This window comes from Giraffa tippelskirchi, chromosome 11 (genome assembly GCF_054371585.1).
Source record: "Giraffa tippelskirchi isolate mGirTip1 chromosome 11, T2T-mGirTip1v1.2.pri, whole genome shotgun sequence".
Taxonomy (NCBI): Eukaryota; Metazoa; Chordata; class Mammalia; order Artiodactyla; family Giraffidae; genus Giraffa; species Giraffa tippelskirchi.
Window position 1 is genome coordinate 116,631,352 of NC_137285.1, and position 19,070 is coordinate 116,650,421.

Here is a 19,070-nt window from a genome sequence, read left to right on the forward strand (position 1 = left end):
TTTCCAGTTAGACTTCTCTCTTCTACTTGAGTCATTCTAGATTGCTGGTTAGGAGCATAATAATTATAATTCTGGATTTTCTGGAACATCCCAGATTTTAAGTATTCTGAACATCAACCTCAAAACATTAAAATATCTTTGAAATACTGAGGTTTCAGTGTCCAACTAACCTCTCCCATATTGCATTAGCACTGGGAAGTAGCCCAAACAATTTTTGTGAGATGATGTATCCTTGATGTTGATTTGGATCTGAAAGTCCTGCCATAGGAGATTCCTGAGCTATTACACACAGAGATCCCTGAGCTGTTTCTAACTCAATCACTCAGGCTCTTATAATTAGCCAAAGTAATCCTTTATTCAGGCTAATTTGATATTTCTTTTTACATACAGTTTTGTGTATCTTAAAGAACAAAACCTCTTGACTCAGATCTCCCCTTATGACAAAATGATGTCTTAAGAAAGAAAGAAGTAACAAGAGAAAGACAAGCCATCATTCACAGAACATCAATGGTTCCATGCCCTCATTGAGATCGGGAGAGCTGGTGGTTGCCGTGGAGCTGTCCACCAGGCAGGTGCTGACAATATTTGGACAGGAGTCGCCCTCCTCAAGAGTTGTGAAAGAGCCCCCTCCTCACCCCTGCCACCATCCAACCCCAAAGAAACAAGAAAACACTATTGTGGGAAACATAGGTCACGTTCCCCAATCGGAGTAGAGAAGACAATCAATGGTTAGAAGACAATCAATGGTTGGCAGAGTCTTCTAAATCTCTACTCAGATCCAGATGTAATATTTGCCCAGAAGTCTCTGAATCTAAACACTCAGTGCAGTGGCTGCTGTAGATGCCTCCAGGGGGTCTTGCAGTCCCTACAGATGCTAATTCTGCCAGACATTGTTTGTTGTTATTGTTTAGTCTCTTAAGTCATGCCCGTCTCTTTTGAGACCCCATGGATTATAGCCTGCCAGGCTCCTCTGTCCATGGGATTTCCCAGGCAAGAATACTTTTTGGTTTTCATTTCCTTCAAGGGATCTTCCTGACCCAGGGGTCAAATCCATGTCAAAACTCTTGCATTGGCAGGCGAGTTTTTTTTTTTTTTTTTTACCACTGAGCCACCAAAGACATTACATCCTATTAAAGCAAAATAGAACTAGATGCTGGAGAGGAAGAGGTTGTGGCCCCAATCCCTCTCCCACACTCTGATATTACCTTTCCTTCTCCATTTTCCAAATCAAGAATAAGGGGCTGAGGCCCTACTATTTCTACTTATTCAGTAGGGCTTGGAGAAAGACATTGCCTGCCTTTGAAGTGGTGCACTGAATGTGTGTGACAGGCTGGTTGACCCTGAACAAGGGATGCTTCCCTTCTAAGCTTGATCTCCTCATATGTAAAATGAGGCAATGCCAGGGACTCAGAGCTCTTTTCTTTTCTCCCCATCCTTGGCCACCTTCCCTCAGTTATATGCTTCCCTGTCAGGCTATTCACAGCCTCTTTGCAAAGAGTTTCTGCCACCCAAGTTCTCCATCACTGAGGACTCCTGACATGAGCTGTGGGAACAGGGGCCTGGGAAGGAAACACCATGGGTATTGGATGAGCCTGAAAGCCTTGGTTCTGGAGCCTGTGGAGTTGGGGAGGGTGGTAAGAGCAAGAAAATCCAAATGTTGGGGAACTCCAGAAACATTGTCTCCTCTTTTTTAAGATAACCTCTATTTTCATACAAATGATAAATTTAAATTTGAAGATAACCTCTATTTTCATACAAATGATAAATTTAAATTTGAAAAAACATTGTCTCCTGTTTTTTAAGATAACCTCTATTTTCATACAAATGATAAATTTAAATTTGAAAAAAAATTTAGTATATTTTATTGAAGTATAGTTTTACAATGTTTTAGGTATACAGCAAAGTGATATATTATATATATTATATATTCTTTTTCAGATTCTTTTCCATTTTAGGTTATTATAAGATATTGAATACAGCTCCCTGTGCCATATAGTAGGCCCTTATTGGGTATCTCATGTGTGTGTGTATATATATATATGTATATATATACACACACATACATATATAGTGTATATCTGTTAATCTCAAATTTGGAAATTATCCTTCCCCTCCTTTTCCTTTTGGCATCCATAAGTTTGTTTTCTTTTTTAAATTTTATTGAAATATAGTTGGTTTACAATGTTGTGTTAGTTTCAAGTGTACAGTGAAGTGATTCAGTTATACACACACATATATTCATTCTTTTTTGGATTCTTTTCTTATGTAGGTTATCCCAGAATACTGAGTAAAGTTCCTTGTGCTACACAGTATGTCTTTGCTGATTATCTATCTTATATATACCACAAGTTTGTTTTCTATGTCTATTTCAGTTTTGTAAATAAGTTCATTTGTATTATTTTTTTAGATTTCACATATAAGTGTATCATATGATACTTGTCTTTCTCTGACTTACTTTACTTAGTATCATAATCATAGCTCAGCTGGTAAAGAATCTGCCTGCAATGCAGGAGACCCTGGTTCAATTCCTGGGTCGGGAAGAATCTCTGGAGAAGGGATAGGCTACCCACTCCAGTCTTCTAGGTCTTCCCTGGTGGTTCAGACAGTAAAGAATCTGCCTGCAATGCGGCAGACAGAACCTGGGTTTGATCCTTGGGTTGGGAAGAGTCCCTGGAGGAGGGCATGGCAGCCCGCTCTAGTATTCTTGCCTGGAGAATCCCCATGGCCAGAGGAGCCTGGCGGGCTACAGTCTATGGGGTCGCAAAGAGTCAGACACAATTGAGTGACTAAGCACAGCACACATGTCCACATTACTGCAAATGCCAGATACATATTAATTATAACAAATTTAAATAATAAGGAAAAGCACAAAGAAGTTATTCAAAAATCTTCAAAATCCCTTCACCTCAAAATAATCATGGCTAACATGAGTGAACATCATTGCAGATATTTCTTTCTATGGATGTACAGAGAGACGAATAGATAGGCAGGTAACTAACAAAGAGTGGTTGAATAGATGGGTGGATGGAGGAATGGATGAATATAAACAGTCAGTTAAAAAGGGATCACCCTTCACATACTATTTAGTAAAAGGTATAAAATGCTGAAGTAAAGCTAATGGAATTATTTACTTCATTTATTCTCCACAAGAGATATTATTCTCAAAGATACCTTTAAGGTTAAGAAAACATATTATGAAAAATATTAAGAGACTGGAATCACTATGCGTATTTTTTTTTAACAATCTTCAGTTTTAAACAGTATCAATTGATTGGCTGCTATGAAAGGTAAGGAAATTAACACCCTTACACTTCCTATCATTCCCCACTTCCCACTTCCCGAATATTATGAGTAATACTGTTTTCTTTTCCTATTTTTGTCTCTTAACGTGAGTCATTGTCAGTGCATTTGATCAGGATTAAATGGTGTATGTAATGGAGAAATGTGATGACATGGATCTCTATTACAGACAACAAAAATAACCAAATAAGAGAAAAATCAACTTTTTATTTGCCTACATTAAGGCGAAAATAATTTCAACTATTTATGTGAACCACTGGCCTTGTGGGCCTAATTACTATGTATCACAAGAGTAATTATATATGATTATCTTCAATTGTCAGATTTTAAAAATAATAATAAAATTAAATGAGCAGTCAGACAGGATTAGCTCTTCTGCAGCACTTTGACTTTGCCTAGAGGGATCACCATCTGAGCTCAGAGGAAACTTGCCCTGTTGGAGAGCAGAGCCAGAGCTGATAATAACAACAATCTCTAACATTACTCAGCACTTACCAACTGCCAAGTGCGGGGTATGAACTTCACATAACCTTTAATGTCCCAACATTCCAGTGAGGGTCATGCTAGATTCTTAATTTTAAAAGTGAGGAAACTGAGGCAGAGTGGTTAAGTAATGCTCAAGATCCCACAACTAGTAAGTAGGAGACCCTAGATTCAAATGCTCTTCAGGGTAAATAACAGAGTTTGAATATGAGAGTTCCACAGTCTCAGTAACTCACTAGTTCTGTGGCCTTGGGCTAATCACTCATCCTCTCTAGGCTGTGTGTGTGTGTGTATGTGTGTGTGTGTGTGTGTGCGCTAAGTCATTTCAATCATGTGTGACTCTTTGCCACCCAATGGACCACCAGGACCAACCCGAAGCCCACCAGGCTTCTCTGTCCGTGGGATTCTCCAGGCAAGAATACTGGAGAGGGTTGCCATCCCCTTCTCCAGGGCATCTCCCCAACCCAGAGATCAAATCCACTCTCTCATGGCTCCTGCATTATGTCTTCTATAAAGTAGGGACTAATAAGGACTTTTTCCCTAAAGGAAATCAGTCCTGAATATTCACTGGAAGGACTGATGCTACAGTTGAAGCGCCAATACTTTGGCCATCTGATGCAAAGAACTGATTCATTGGAAAAGACCCTAATGCTGGGAAAGATTGAAGGCAGGAGAAGAAGGGGACAACAGAGGATGAGATGGTTGGATGGCATTGCCAACTCGATGGACATGAATTTGAGCAAGCTCCAGGAGTTGCTGATGGAGAGAGAAGCCTGGTGTGCTGCAGTCCATGGGATCACAAAGAGTTGGACACGACTGAGCAACTGAACTGAACTGAATAAGGACTTCCCTGCCTGTCAACCAGGGCTTCAGTGGGGATCAAGTAAGCAGTGCCTGGAGAACAGCTTCATGAACCACTGTTACCAGCTTCCTCCTCCAAAGAACTCAGCGTGGCATGTAGCCGGCGGCCTTGGTCAAAGCTCAGGCAGGAATCAGCCTCTGCTGATGAGAAAAACATTACCCTGAGGCCACAAAAACAAAACTATCCTCCTGCCAGAAGACAGTTAAATGGGGTAGACAAGAAGTTCTGATGGCCATGAACACTTTACAAAGTTCATGTTCAGGGTGAATTCCAGCAGGACGTTATTTGTTCAGTAGGTTCATTGTCAAACCACCACTTAACAGAAGACTGCGTTGCATGGACAGAAAGTCAAGAGGGCCCCTGGCTATGATCTCCACTCCCTGGGTCAGTCTTTTTCCTTGAGCTCCAAGCATTCATCCTCCCCTAGAACAGACACGCTTGGCCTGACCGAGCCATCAACCTGCCTCTCCAGACGTGATGCCTGAAAGGTGAGGGCCAGAGAATAGTCCTTTCAAAGCTTCAGTCTGCACAGAGAGAGGCCACCAGGCCAGCTTCCTGAGCCATGGAGGCCCTGGGAGGCAGGAGAGCTGACTTCTGGCCCTGACTCAAAACCATGATCTTGGGCAAGTCCCTTCTCCTCCCCCCCAGGGGTTTTGTTTTTCTGTCTATAATATGAGGATGCTTTCCCAGGGCACTTCTAACTCTGCCCTCCTGCTGGCTCTTCTGGGGAGAGGTGAAGCACGGATATGACTGACAGTGATTTATCTGGCATATTTCCAGAGAGAGAGGAATTAAGCAAGAATCTGGAGACCGCAGACTATGATAAACTGCAGTTTAAGAACTCTGGCTGACAGTGTAAAGTCATCAAGCCAGAGCAGTTGGTCTCTAGGGCAGAGGAAAAGAGAACTCCCAAGGAGCATCTGGGGACAAGGGTCTTTAACAAATGGTCACTGGTATCCTCTATTATATATTATCTGCAAAGCACAAGAAGAGAGGGAGGTAAAGAGCTACAGAAACGTCCAAGATGAATTAAGACATGGTATCTGCCCTTATAGGGATTATACTTAGGGTAAGAGACAGCTGTGGACTGAGCCAAAAGGGGAATGAGGGGATGTGGAGCCCCTCTTAGATCCTGTGCTAGGTGTGGCATGGTCAAAGGTATGAGTCCTCCCCGGTGCTGGGTAGGAAAGCTGGCTAGGCAAAGGAGGCTCTTAAATACCATCCAAAGGGCCTGGAAAGAAGATGGCACCCCAGTTTCACAACTCACAGTCAAGTCCTATATCTCTAAAGGACTTCTGCTTCTCAGCATGCAAAAAGCAGGAGCCTCAGCGCCTCTCCCAACTCCCAAACCCATTTCCAGACCCATCACTTACTGTTTAGGAACAGGGCTCCTCTCTGAGAGTCAGATCAGGACCCCACCTCCCAGGGACCCTGCAGGATCTGAAGAGGGTCTGGATTCTCCTGCCCAGTCATCAGGTCCTGTGTGTTTCTGCCATGGTGGCTTTATGTGCTCTGCTGCAGGTTAAGTCTAACATGTAGCCCAGACACACAGAAACAAGATCAGCTCATCTGGAGTTCAGCCCTGGAATGATGACTACAGTGCTGTGGGGCCACCCTTGCAGACTCCTTTCTACACGAACCTGAAAGGCCTCTGTGACCCAGGACTTTGTAAAGGTGGCAAAGAATCATGTGAAAGACCCAAACCCATCCTATATGATCAAACATGTACTAATGTTTACTAATCATGTATATATATATATTTACACACATAAATATATAGAACATAACTGACATCATATAATGTAATATATGTTACACTATTGTTGTTGTTCAGTCACCCAGTCATGTCCGACTCTGAGACCACATAGACTATAGCACGCCAGGCCTCTCTGTCTCTCACACTATTACACAATAACATTGCAATTATATAATTTTGCATAATTCTTGTATAAACATTATTATATATAATAATACATATACATATATATGTATATATATTGGGGTTGGTAAAAAGTTCCTTTGGTTTTTAAGTAAAAATAAAAGACATATTTTTCATTTTCACCAAGAACTTTAGTGAACAATATATTCACTGATTTGTTTCATTACCTTCTGCCATTTTTCAGGCAACTTCATAATTCCATCTTCCCAAAACTTTTTAATTTTTTTGAGCAAAGAACTGTTCCAGGTACCTTTTACACTCTTCCAGGGAATTGAATTTTTTTCCATTAAGAGAATTTTGTAAAGACTGAAAGAAATGGAAATCTGAAGGTACAATGTCTGGTGAATACGGTGGATGAATCAGAACTTCCCTGCCAACCTGTAACAGTTTTTGCCTGGTCATCAAAGAAACATGTGATCTTGCATTATACTGGTGGAAGATTATGCATTTTCTGGTGACTAATGCTGGATGCTTTTTGTCAGGTACAACTTTCAGTTGGTCTAATTGGGAGCAGTATTTATTGGAATTAACTGTTGGTTTTCCAGAAGGAGCTCAGGATAGAGGACTCCCTTCCAATCCCATCATATATACCACATCACCTTCTTTGGATGAAGACTGTCTTTTGCTGTGATTGGTGGTGGTTCATTTAGCTTGCCTTACAGTCTCTTCCATTCCACATTATTGTACAGTATCCACTTTTCATTGCCTGTCACAATTTGTTTTAAAAACAGAATGTTTGACACAGATAAATAGAACAGCATTATGGACTCTATGGGAGAGGGCAAGGGTGGGATGATATGGGAGAATGGCACTGAAGCATGTAAATTATCATATGTGAAGTGAATCGCCTGTCCAGCTTTGATGCATGATACAGGGCGCTTGGGGCTGGTGCACTGGGATGACCCGGAGGAATGGGATGGGGAGAGAGGTGGAAGAGGGGTTCTGGAAGGGGAAAACATGTACACCCATGGTGGATTCATGTCAATGTATGGCAAAACAAATGCAATATTGTAAAGTTAAAAAATAGATAAATAAACTAATTTGAAAAAAAAAAACAAAACAGAATGTTTTTGCTACATTTAAGTAGAGAATCTTATGTGGAAATATGGTCAAGAAGGTTTCTTTCCACTTCACTTATGTGGAACCCAAACATCAAAGTGATTAACGCAACCAAGCTGGTGCAAATGATTTTTAATGCTTGATTTGGATATTTTGATAATGTTGGCTATCTTCCAGGTGGTATAACATTGATTGTTCTCAATCAATGTCTCAGTTTTATTGCCATCAACTTCAACTTATGTACCTAACCATGGAGAATCATCCAGCAAGAAATCTCCAGCACAAAACTTTACAAAGCACTTTTAATATGTTCTATCAGTCAAAGCATCTTCTCCATACACTGCACAAATATTTTTTGGTGTTTCAGTTGCATTTCACCTTTCCTGAAATAAAACATACTATGCTGAAAATGTGACTTTTTTCTTGCATCTTCAATATTAAAATGGCTGCACAAAAATTCACCAATTTGATAAGTTTTTTAATGCAGGCTGATATGACAGCTGTCACAATATAATCTAACAAAATCGTTTTGAATGAAAGTGAAAGTTGCTCAGTCGTGTCCGACTCTTTGCAACTCCATGGCCTATACAGTCCATGGAATTATCCAGGCTAGAATACTGGAGTGGGTAGACTTTCCCTTCTCCAGGGGATCTTCCCAACCCAGGGATTGAACCCAGGTCTCCAGCATTGCAGACAGATTCTTAACCACCGGAGCCACAAGGGAAGCCCAATGGTTAAAGACAACTCTACCTGCAATGCATCTCTGGGTCAGAAAGATCCCCTGGAGGAGGAACTGGCAAGCCATCCCAGTATTCTTGCCTGGGAAATCCCATGAACAGAGGAGGCTGGCAGGCTACAGTCCATGGGGTCGCAAAGAGCACACAACTGAGCACACACACCTAAGTGCTGCTGCTGCTGCTGCTGCTAAGTCGCTTCAATCGTGTCTGACTCTGTGCGACCCCATAGACAGCAGCCCACCAGGCTCCCCCGTCCCTGGGATTCTCCAGGCAAGAACACTGGGGTGGGTTGCCATTGCCTTCTCCAAAGTGCTACTAGGGCCACCTTATTCAAAAAAGCAAATGAACTCTTTGGTCAACCCAATATATGTATACACACACACAGTGACTATTACTAAGTGTGACTGTAGTGTTTTAGCCACCATGGGGGCCTAGGATGAACTGACAATCTCTCCTCTCTAGTTTGGCTCTAGGTAGACTTTCTGTGACGCTCTCATCTGGTCATCCTTGCCATGACCCAACAGTGTCTCACCTGCTCACCCACTTCTTCAGCTTGTTGATCCATATTCCACACAGACCCATGCATAACCCCAAGAGGACAGTCATTTTCTTCTATCAGATCCCATTTCCTAACTGATAATAATTTCCCAAATCTCCTTTTTTTAATTTTAATTTTTTATTTTTTTGTGCTTTATTAGTTGATTGAGTAAAAGAAACCATATCCTTACGACTCCAAAGCCCAAGTCTCTTCTCCTTCACCATGTTGTAAAATATGATTCCTATAGATGGCTTAAAAAGACCCATAAGATGTATGCCATTTTAGGCTGTTATCAAAAAGTTTACAAACAATAAATGCGGGAGAGGGTGCGGAGAAAAAGGAACCCTCTTACACTGTTGGTGGGAATGCAAACTAGTACAGCCACTATGGAGAACAGTGTGGAGATTCCTTAAAAAACTGGAAATAGAACTGCCATACGACCCAGCAATCCCACTGCTGGGCATACACACTGAGGAAACCAGAATTGAAAGAGACACGTGTACCCCAGTGTTCATCGCAGCACTGTTTACAATAGCTAGGACATGGAAGCAATCTACCTGTCCATCGGGAGATGAATGGATAAGAAAGTTGTGGTACATATGCACAATGGAATATTACTCAGCTATTAAAAAGAATGCATTTGAATAAGTTCTAATGAGATGGATGAAACTGGAGCCTATTATACAGAAAGAAAAACAAAAACACCAATACAGTATATTAACGCATATATATGGAATTTAGAAAGATGGTAACGATGACCCTATATGCGAGACAGCAAAAGAGACACAGATGTAAAGAACAGACTTTTGGACTCTGTGGGAGAAGGTGAGGGTAGGATGGTTTGAAAGAACAGCATTGAAACATGTATATTATCATATGTGAAACAGATCACCAGTCCAGGTTCGATGCATGAAACAGGGTGCTCAGGGCCGGTGCACTGGGATGACCCCGAGGGATGGGATGGGAAGGGAGGTGGGAGGGGGGTTCAGGATGGGGAACACATTTACACCCATGGCTGATTCATGTCAATATATGGCAAAAACCACTACAATATTGTAAAGTAATTAGACTCCAATTAAAATAAATAAATTAATTTTTTTTTAAATAAAAAGTTATATGCCATTTTAGATAGGTTTCCCTCTCAAAAGCTAAGCATTAAAAAGACTCTCCTCTTGGATGTACACAGTGGACATCAGTTATCTAGCAAATCCTCTTTTGCAGGTGTGACCTCCCTGGTACAGGTACATGAGGCTGTGTGTTGGGCTTAGCGGAGGCTGTGGGTGATAAAGATGTAAAGACTCATCTCAGGGATCCCACCTTGCCGCTGAGCCATGGAGGCACTCAGCTACCCTTTCCCCAACTCTGGAAACACCCCTGCCTGACTCTACACAGTCCCTGGGTCCCTGGAGCCAAGAGCCTTACTCAAGTGGTAGCATGGACTCTCTTTCAGGGGACCTGGTCTCGCAAAGGGGCCAGATTTACAAGTGCTTAGAACACAAGTGGAGCTAAGTCCTCCTTGTCAGATGTAGGAACCAGAGGACTGTGCCTTTAGGAGTGGAAGGTGACTGTGTGGCCCTTGCTTTGACTTCTGGAGGAAGTAAGTTATGCAGTGTCAGTTTCTTCATCTGTAAAACAGGAGTAATATTCACTTAATAGAGTATTTCAAAGCTTGAAAAATATGATGACATGCATGAACTATTTGGGCTTCCCTGGTGGCTCAGACTGTAGAGACTCTACCTACAATGCGGAGACCTAGGTATTCGATCCCTGAGTCGGGAAGATCCCCTGGAGAAGGGAATGTCTCCCCACTCCAGTATTCTTGCCTGGGAAATCCCATGGACAGAGCAGCCTGGCAGGCTACAGTTCATGGGGTCGCAAATAGTCGGACATGACGGAGTGAATAACACTTCACTTCACATTCATGAACTATTTACTCTGAAGTCAGACAAAGCAAGTGTTTAATAAGTAGAAGGACAGTATTTGTTGTTGTTGTTGTTGTTGTTGTTGTTGGACCCCAGATTTTCCCAAGCCTTGAAAGGGTATAAGCACAAGTGAAGATGCTTTAAAAGTGATAGTTCTGATTTCACCAACTTATTGCTCCCTGTCAACAACTTAGATGTTCATTCTTATGGTTGTTGTCATCTATCTCTGGGGTATCCACTACTCTACATGCCTCTGTGTGTGTGCTGGCATCCTCACAGAGTCACACTGGCTGTCTCTGTGCGTGTCACACTAAGCAAAGTTGTCCTAAAGGAATGTGGCTAATGCACCAATGTTTTACATTCTTTGTAAAATGGTTTCAGTGTTTATCACAAAACAGATTTGAGTGGGTCTCTTAGAACTGAGTTAAGAGGCATTTCTAAGGGATAAGACAGCAGGCTGTGTTCACATATCCTGCCTCCCCCTCCCCTGGGTTGCATGCTGTCCTGGAAGGTCCCTCAGGAATGATGTGTATTGGCACCCCGTGGCCAAATCTGTCCCTGAGCAAGGGACACAGCCTAGGCTAAGCTGAGATCTATCATCTTTATTGTACTCAGCTTTGAGGTCCCCAAACAATCTCCCCAGCATCTTCCCTGTATTAGTTATTTATTGCCACATAATGAGTTATTCCAAAATTAGTAGCTTAAGACAACCACAGTGTATTATGGAGTCAGGAATCCAGGAGTGGCTTGGCGAGGTGGTTCTAGCAAGGGGTCTCTTGTGAGGTGGCACTCAAGGTGTCAGCCAGGGCTTCAGTCATCTGAGGCTTGACTGGAGCATCCACTTTCAAGTTCACTCACAGGGTTAATGGCAGGAGGCTTCAGTTCCTTGTCACAGGGACCCCTCCATAGCATCTCATGACAGTTTCTCCCAGAGTGAATTATCAAGAGAGAGAGCGACAGAAGCTGCAATCTTCTATAATCTAGAAGGTGACATGCCAGTACTTCTGCCAGACTCTGTTGATCTCACAGACCTACACTGGTACCAGGTGGGAGGGAACTACCCGAGGGTGTGATACCAGGAAGCGAGGATCACCAGGGACATCTTGGAAGCTACAACACACCCTCTGCCCTCGCCCACTCCAGCCTCTGCAATCTTGCCTGTGGTATGCCCAGCTTTCTTCATGGTCCAAGAGGGGACTTAGAGGGTCCCAAGGATGAGCTAATCAATGACAAGGTAGCACCAGGACCCAGGGATATGTGTGCAAAAGATAAGAACTAGGAAAAGAAAGAGGAGGATAGAGAAAGACGAAAGTAAATCAGAAAGCACGGTCTTGGGGGAAAAAATAAACAGGTCTTCCAACATTGTGGGAGAGTAAAATGGGGGCATGGGCAGGGGGCCTGGACCCCCATGAAGCAGAACTGTTGGAAATAAGTGGTTCACAGTAACCCAGTTTGTTTCCTCTCTTATGCTACCTGTCCAGGACTAGGGGCTTTGCTCCACAGCTCTTCCTTGGAAACCGAGGCTGATAGATCAGCCATAATCTTGAGCATTGCCCAAACCACTGGCAGAAAGAGAGTTCCAGATGATCTGGTATTGATAATGAGATGTTCTGGTCCAGAAGTGATGCATACACATACCCCTTCCGGTCCCAACCCATTGACTTCAAATCGTCACTTTGGCTCCAGTCACAAGGGTGCCTGGGAAGTTCAGTCTTACTGTGTGCCTGGAATAGAGGAGAATTGGAAGTATCTGGAAAACAGCACTAATGATTTCTCAAAGTCTAAGAGAGAAACAAACATTTCAACAAAAGGCAAGGGAGGGGCTAAGGCTGGATCCTGGGGCCTAGGCTGGAATATGGCAAAATGAGGCTTTGCCATGACTGTGCTCTAAAAGGCTCTTTGCTGGTTGTTCCCTGGGCCCAGTTTATCCTTTGCTGCCTCACACAGAAGTTCAGAGGAACAAGAATCTCTCAAGTCCTCTGGGTCATTCCTTGACCTTCCCTTCATACTACAGGCCTCTGCTCCTGCCTCCCAGGCATCCTCTGATCCAGGGGGAGGATGCCTAGACACCAAGTCACACACACACCCCGCCCCCTCCCCCCCACCAATTTCATGCTCCAAAGCCCAACTAGACCCTTGGAATCCCTGGGAACAGCCCCCAGCCCACTTGCCAGAGATAAGTACACCTCTGCCCGTAGCCTGACCTCCTGCCTGTGATTCTTGGTAGACAGGTCTAGGCCAAGCTCCCATCAGACCTGAGAGGTCCCTGGAGAAGTAAGGTCCTTGCCTACCAAGGCCCAAGTTTTGACTAACTCAGCTTCTAGGAATGTCAAGTTAATGCCTACACCAGCCAGCCCAGCCCAACCCAGGCACAGGTCCCATTTCCCCAGTAGAACTTTCACAAAGAGACCTGGAGGTGGCTGTGACACAACATATGTTAACACCCTGACTTGTCACCACAGGACCACCTTGCACCTTTGTTCACTTTCTCTTTTCTAAGAACAGCCTACATTAGAGCTGGGTTAGTTATTGTCAAAGTCTAATTAGTCCATTCATTCATGGATTAGGAAGTATCCATAGTTCATCAGTAGGACCATTGCTACCCGACTCCAATCTCTTACCCCTACCCCTAAACATCCCTAATAAACAGACATCACAGTGGTATTCACCATGCGACCCTAGCTTCCCCTACCACCAGACTTCCTCCCAGCCCTCTTGGTGATGAAATTCTGGAGCTAATGGTGCCCCTAAGGCCTGAGGCAGTCAGAGGTCAACCCTCCAAGAGAGGCATATCCATGGAAATTCAAGACATTTGTCACATGAACTTTGACATTAAATTTCAGTCTCAGGGGCCAAATCTCATCACTCAATTCTTGATTGAGAACAGTTAAATGGTAACATTCCAGGATGAGGCAGGCAGCCTCTGAATGGGGCATCCAAGAACTCCTCATGGATCATAGTATTTAAATTGGGCCTTAACAATTGGGAAATTTCTCAGCAAATGATGAAGAGATGGGAAGAGATCAGTGTAAGGGACCAGCGTGAACGAAAACAAGGAGGTAAAAATTTGGCTGATTAATAGAGAATGTACAATGGAGCGGTAAAGTTAAGGCTAGAAAGACAGCTTGAAAACTGATTGTGTAGAGCCCTGAATGTCAGCTAAGGAGTTACCTTGATTTCACAGGAGAAATAATAATCAGAATAAAAAAGAACTGAACTATCATCTATAGAATGTGTACTAAGTCAGGCATCAGGTCAAATACTTTACATGCATTAGTATCTCACAACAACCTAACAAGTCCATCTATTATTTTCCTAGTTTAAAGACAAAGAATGTTGGCACAGAGAGGGCAAGTTATTTGTCCAAGGTTTGTAAGTGACATACCCAGGGTTCAAACCAAATCTGCCCGACTCTTCACCACTAGATGAGATTAAATTGTGACCAACAATATACTTACAAAAGTGCCTTCCCACAGCCTTGGCCTTAAATGGTATCAGGGGAGATTGGCAAGGAAAGCGTCAGCCTGAGCCAGATGGTTCACGGAATAGCTCAGACTTTACCATCTGGCGTCATTCACAGCTGACAGTGGAACAGAAAGGATGAACTTACAAACTGTCTCAGGTGGCAGGAAAAGAAGGGAAAACAGCCTAGGGATGGAGGGTGTAGAGGTGTAAGTCACAGACACCACTTAGGCCACGGATGTCTCTGGGGACACCAATTCACGATGGACAAAAGTCCAGACGAAATGTGACCCTTCCACACTCTGACTGCCCTGCCAGAACACATCAAGCCTTCTGAGAGGTGACCTGTAACAGAAATGTGATTTGTGTTTCTCCCATAAGGGCAGAGTCCAGGCTCTGGATCTATTTTTGCATTCTCTTTCTTCAGAGAGAGACAGAACACCTATTCTGTTCCCTGCAGCATCCACTTCTAATCAGTTGCTCTGGAGAACTCCCAGGGGGCTTCAAGACATCCATGAACACTGAACCGGTGGGAGTAAGCCCTGCTCTCAATTCTTTTGGCTGAAGGGAATCACGGTAAGGACAGACATGGTGGCCAGAGGGCAGGTGAGGGCAGCAGAGAGCTGGAAACAGAAACCCAGGAGAGAGCTAGTGACTGCAGCTGGTTGTGGGGGGGTGGGGGGTGGGGTCCGGCTCCTGGAGGAAGTGGGAGGGGCATACAGAGACGCTCCATCTGCCAAGGAAATCCCCTCCCCTGGGTTCACCCGGAGGCCAGCCCACATCGGAGCATAGATGCTAAGGGAGCGCACTGGGAAGTCCGGCCTTAGGAAAAGCAGAGCGATGCCAGAGACAACAGCGTCAAGAGTCCAGAAGAGGGCGGGGAACATGCTGGAGGTCACCAGGGGTCCTGAAAGAGCTCTGAACGCAAGCCAGCCTTGCGCTCCCCAAGCCAGGAGAGCAGCAAGGCAAAAAAGCAAAAAGCTGCCCGGTTCATTTTATGAGGTCATCATAACCCTGACAACAAAACCTGTCGAGAACAGTATAAACACCAGAAGACACAACAGGCAGTCTCACTTTCGAATATGGACAGAAAAATGTTGAGAAATATTTTACCAAATTGGATCAAAGCACATTAAAAAAAAATCTGTGATACTCAAGCAAGGGTTATTCTAGCAATGGAAGGATGGTTTGACATTGGGAAAGGTATTAAAATTATACAGTTCATAATAAACTAATTTTAAAAATAAAGAAAATTTTGCAGTTCATCAATAAGAAAAATAAATCACTCAAATCTACATTCTAAAAAACATTTGCTAAAATTCTACATCCATTTCTGTTGGTTCTTTTTTTTTAATTGTTAAAATTTTAGGAAGAGTAAGATAATCTCTTAACATAATCAAGAGTAGCAATATCGTACTTAAAATTGAAATATTATAGACTATTTCATTAAAATCAGTACCCAGGAAAGGATGCTCAGTCTCATCATTATTTTTTAATATTGTTCTTAAAGTTAAGGTCAATACAATAAAGGAAGACAAAAAAGAGAAACAAGTGGCTGTAAGGCAAAATTGTCATTATTTATCAACGCTATACCTTACTTGGGCTTCCCATGTGGCACAATAGTAAAGAATTTGCCTGCCAATGAAGGAGACATGGGTTCGATCCCTGAGTTGGGAAGATCCCCTGGAGTAGGAAATAGCAACTCACTCCAGTATTCTTACCTGGAAACTTCCATGGATAGAGAAACCTAGTGTGCTACATATATGAACCTAGTGTCCATGGGGTCGCAAAGAATCTGATATGACTGAGCACAGCACAGAAGCTGCAGCAGAATGGTAACTATCAAAAACTTTGAAAACACATCATTGATAAGGATGTGAGCAAATGGACACTCCCATATATTGTTCATTGTATTGTATCTTTTTTTTTTTTATAAATTTATTTATTTTAGTTGGGGGCTAATTACTTTACAATATTGTAATAGTTTTTGCCATACATTGACATGAATCTTGATACAGCCTCTGTGGAGAGCAATGTGGCAATAGTTAAAAATTATAAGTACGCATACCTTTTAATCCAAAAATTCCTCTTCCAGAAATTTATCTGTTGGATATCCTTGTATCTATGTAAAAAAAGCATATGCACAATGTTATTTTTTATTTATTGTTATTATCTAAGAAAATGGAAAATATATGTATCAATAAGAAATTGCTCAATGAACAGTTGTGCTATCTCTTCAATGGTACACTGTGCAGCTTAAGAAAGTATGAAGAAGCTTTCAACATATTGAAATGGAATGAACTCCAAGGTAAAATGTTAAGTGAAAAACCAAAGTACATAAGACTGTGCTAGTTTGCTATCATTCATGCACATATTTTTTTTCTTTTTTTTTTAAAATAAATTTATTTATTTTAGTTGGGGGCTAATTACTTTACAATATTGTAGTGGTTTTTGCCATACATTGACACAAATCAGCCATGGGTTTACATGTGTTCCCCATCCTGAACCCCCCTCCCACCTCCCTCCCCATCCCGTCCCTCTGGGTCATCCCATTGCCCCAGCCCTGAGTATTTGTCTCATGCATTGAACCTGGAATGGTGTTCTGTTTCACATATGATAATATACATGTTTCAATGCTATTCTCCCAGAACGTCCCACCCTCACCTTCTCCCTCAGAGTCCACAAGACTGTTCCATGCATCTGTGTCTCTTATTCTGTCTCGCATATAGGGTTAGCGTTACCATCTTTCAAATTCCATATATATGCATTAGTATACTGTATTGGTGTTTTTCTTTCTGGCTTACTTCACTCTGTATAATGGGCTCCAGTTTCATCCATCTCAATAGAACTGATTCAAATGTATTCTTTTTAATGGCTGAGTAATATTCCATTGTGTATATGTACCACAGCTTCCTTAACCATTCATCTGCTGATGGACATCTAGGTTGCTTCCATGTCCTGGCTATTGTAAACAGTGCTGCGAGGAACATTGGGGTACACGCATCTCTTTCAATTCTGGTTTCCTCAGTGTGTATGCCCAGCAGTGGGATTGCTGGGTCATATGGCAGTTCTATTCCCAGTTTTTTAAGGAATCTCCACACTGTTCTCCATAGCATACACATATTTTTTTTTTAAATAGAAAAAATTATACTTACATATTCACTAGTTTATGTATAAAATATGGATGCATATTTAAACGTGGATAAATACATTTATTGCATCTGTACACCATTTTCTATGATTTGATTTTTAGGACAAGTAAATATATTACTTGTAATAAATAACATTTAGTTTTACAAGAGCTGGGGAAATGTTTATAAGAAGGGTGTTGGAGGGATTGCGAGCCGCCCGGGGCTCTGCATCGGTGAAGGATCTCAAGATGGCTGGATGGAAACTTGCTCTAAAAACCATTGACTGGGTAGCTTTCGGGGAGATCATCCCCCGAAACCAGAAGGCCGTGGCTAACTCCTTGAAGTCCTGGAACGAGACCCTAACCTCCAGGTTGGCTACTCTGCCTGAGAAGCCACCTGCCATTGACTGGGCTTACTACAAGGCCAACGTGGCAAAGGCTGGCTTGGTGGATGACTTTGAGAAGAAGTTTAATGCCCTGAAGGTTCCTATACCAGAGGATAAATATACTGCCCAGGTGGGTGCTGAAGAAAAAGAAGATGTGAAAAGTTGTACTGAGTTTTTGACTCTCTCAAAGACCAGGATTCAGGAATATGAGAAGAGCTGGAGAAGATGAGGAACATAACTCCATTTGATCAGATGACCACTGAGGACTTGAATGAAGTCTTCCCAGAAACCAAATTAGACAAGAAGAAGAAGTACCCCTGCTGGCCTCACAGGCCAATTGAGAGCTTATAAGCTCGAGTCTGGGAGAAAGCTCTGGCCCTCGAATTATAAACTCTGGAGATTAAAAATAATTACATGGTGAAAAAAAAAAAGAAAGAAGGGTATTGGAAATCCTTTGTTCTGCCAGATATAAAATATATTTTTAAACTACTATTATTTTAAACATCACTTCCTTGGAGGTACCTTCTTTTGACTTTTGTTTTGTTTTTAGTAATTGCCTCCTTTTTTATATATACATATTTATCCTATCATAGTCTAGCTGTAAATCATATACCACTTTATGTGGTTTATAGACCTTTATAACAATCTGCTTCTATCTCCCCATCGCATTCTTTGTGCTACTGTGGTCATATATTTTACTTCTACATACGTTATAAGCACCATGAAACACTGTCATTGTTTTCATTTTTATTTATTTTTTGGCCACATTGCGTGGCATGTGGGATATTTGTTCCTCAACCAGGGGTCGAACCTGAGCCTCCCACAGTGGAAGTACAGAGCCTTAACCACTGGACCGACAGGGAAGTCCCATTTTGTTGTTATTTTTAAACTGTGGCTTATCTTGTAATAAAATTTTTAAATGAGAGGAAATTCTTTTATAAATACTCACATGTTTACCATTTCTTCCACTTTGCTTTCATGCACATAGCTGCAAGTTTCCAGATGGTGTCATATTTCTCTAGCATTAAGAACTTCCTTTAACATTTTTGCAGTTAAGTGATAGTCACAGATTCTCTCAGCTTTTATTTATATGAGAAAGTACTTATTTTTACCTTCATTTTTAACAGATATTTTTTCTGGATAGAGAATTCTAAGTTGACAGAGTTTTCTTTTAGTACTTCATAAATGTTGCTGGAAGACAATGGCTTGTTTTTATAGCCATTCTTATCTTTGTTCCCCTGTATGTGTCTCT

At 42.1% G+C, this 19,070-nt stretch overlaps 1 pseudogene across 1 annotated transcript; it reads left to right on the top strand.

Moving 5' to 3' along the window:
- Positions 1-17,642: 17,642 nt before the first annotated feature.
- LOC145526733 (ATP synthase peripheral stalk subunit d, mitochondrial pseudogene) lies at positions 17,643-18,253 on the top strand (annotated as a pseudogene). Its single transcript, XR_014069131.1, has one exon. The product of XR_014069131.1 is annotated as an ATP synthase peripheral stalk subunit d, mitochondrial pseudogene (transcript).
- Positions 18,254-19,070: the final 817 nt, after the last annotated feature.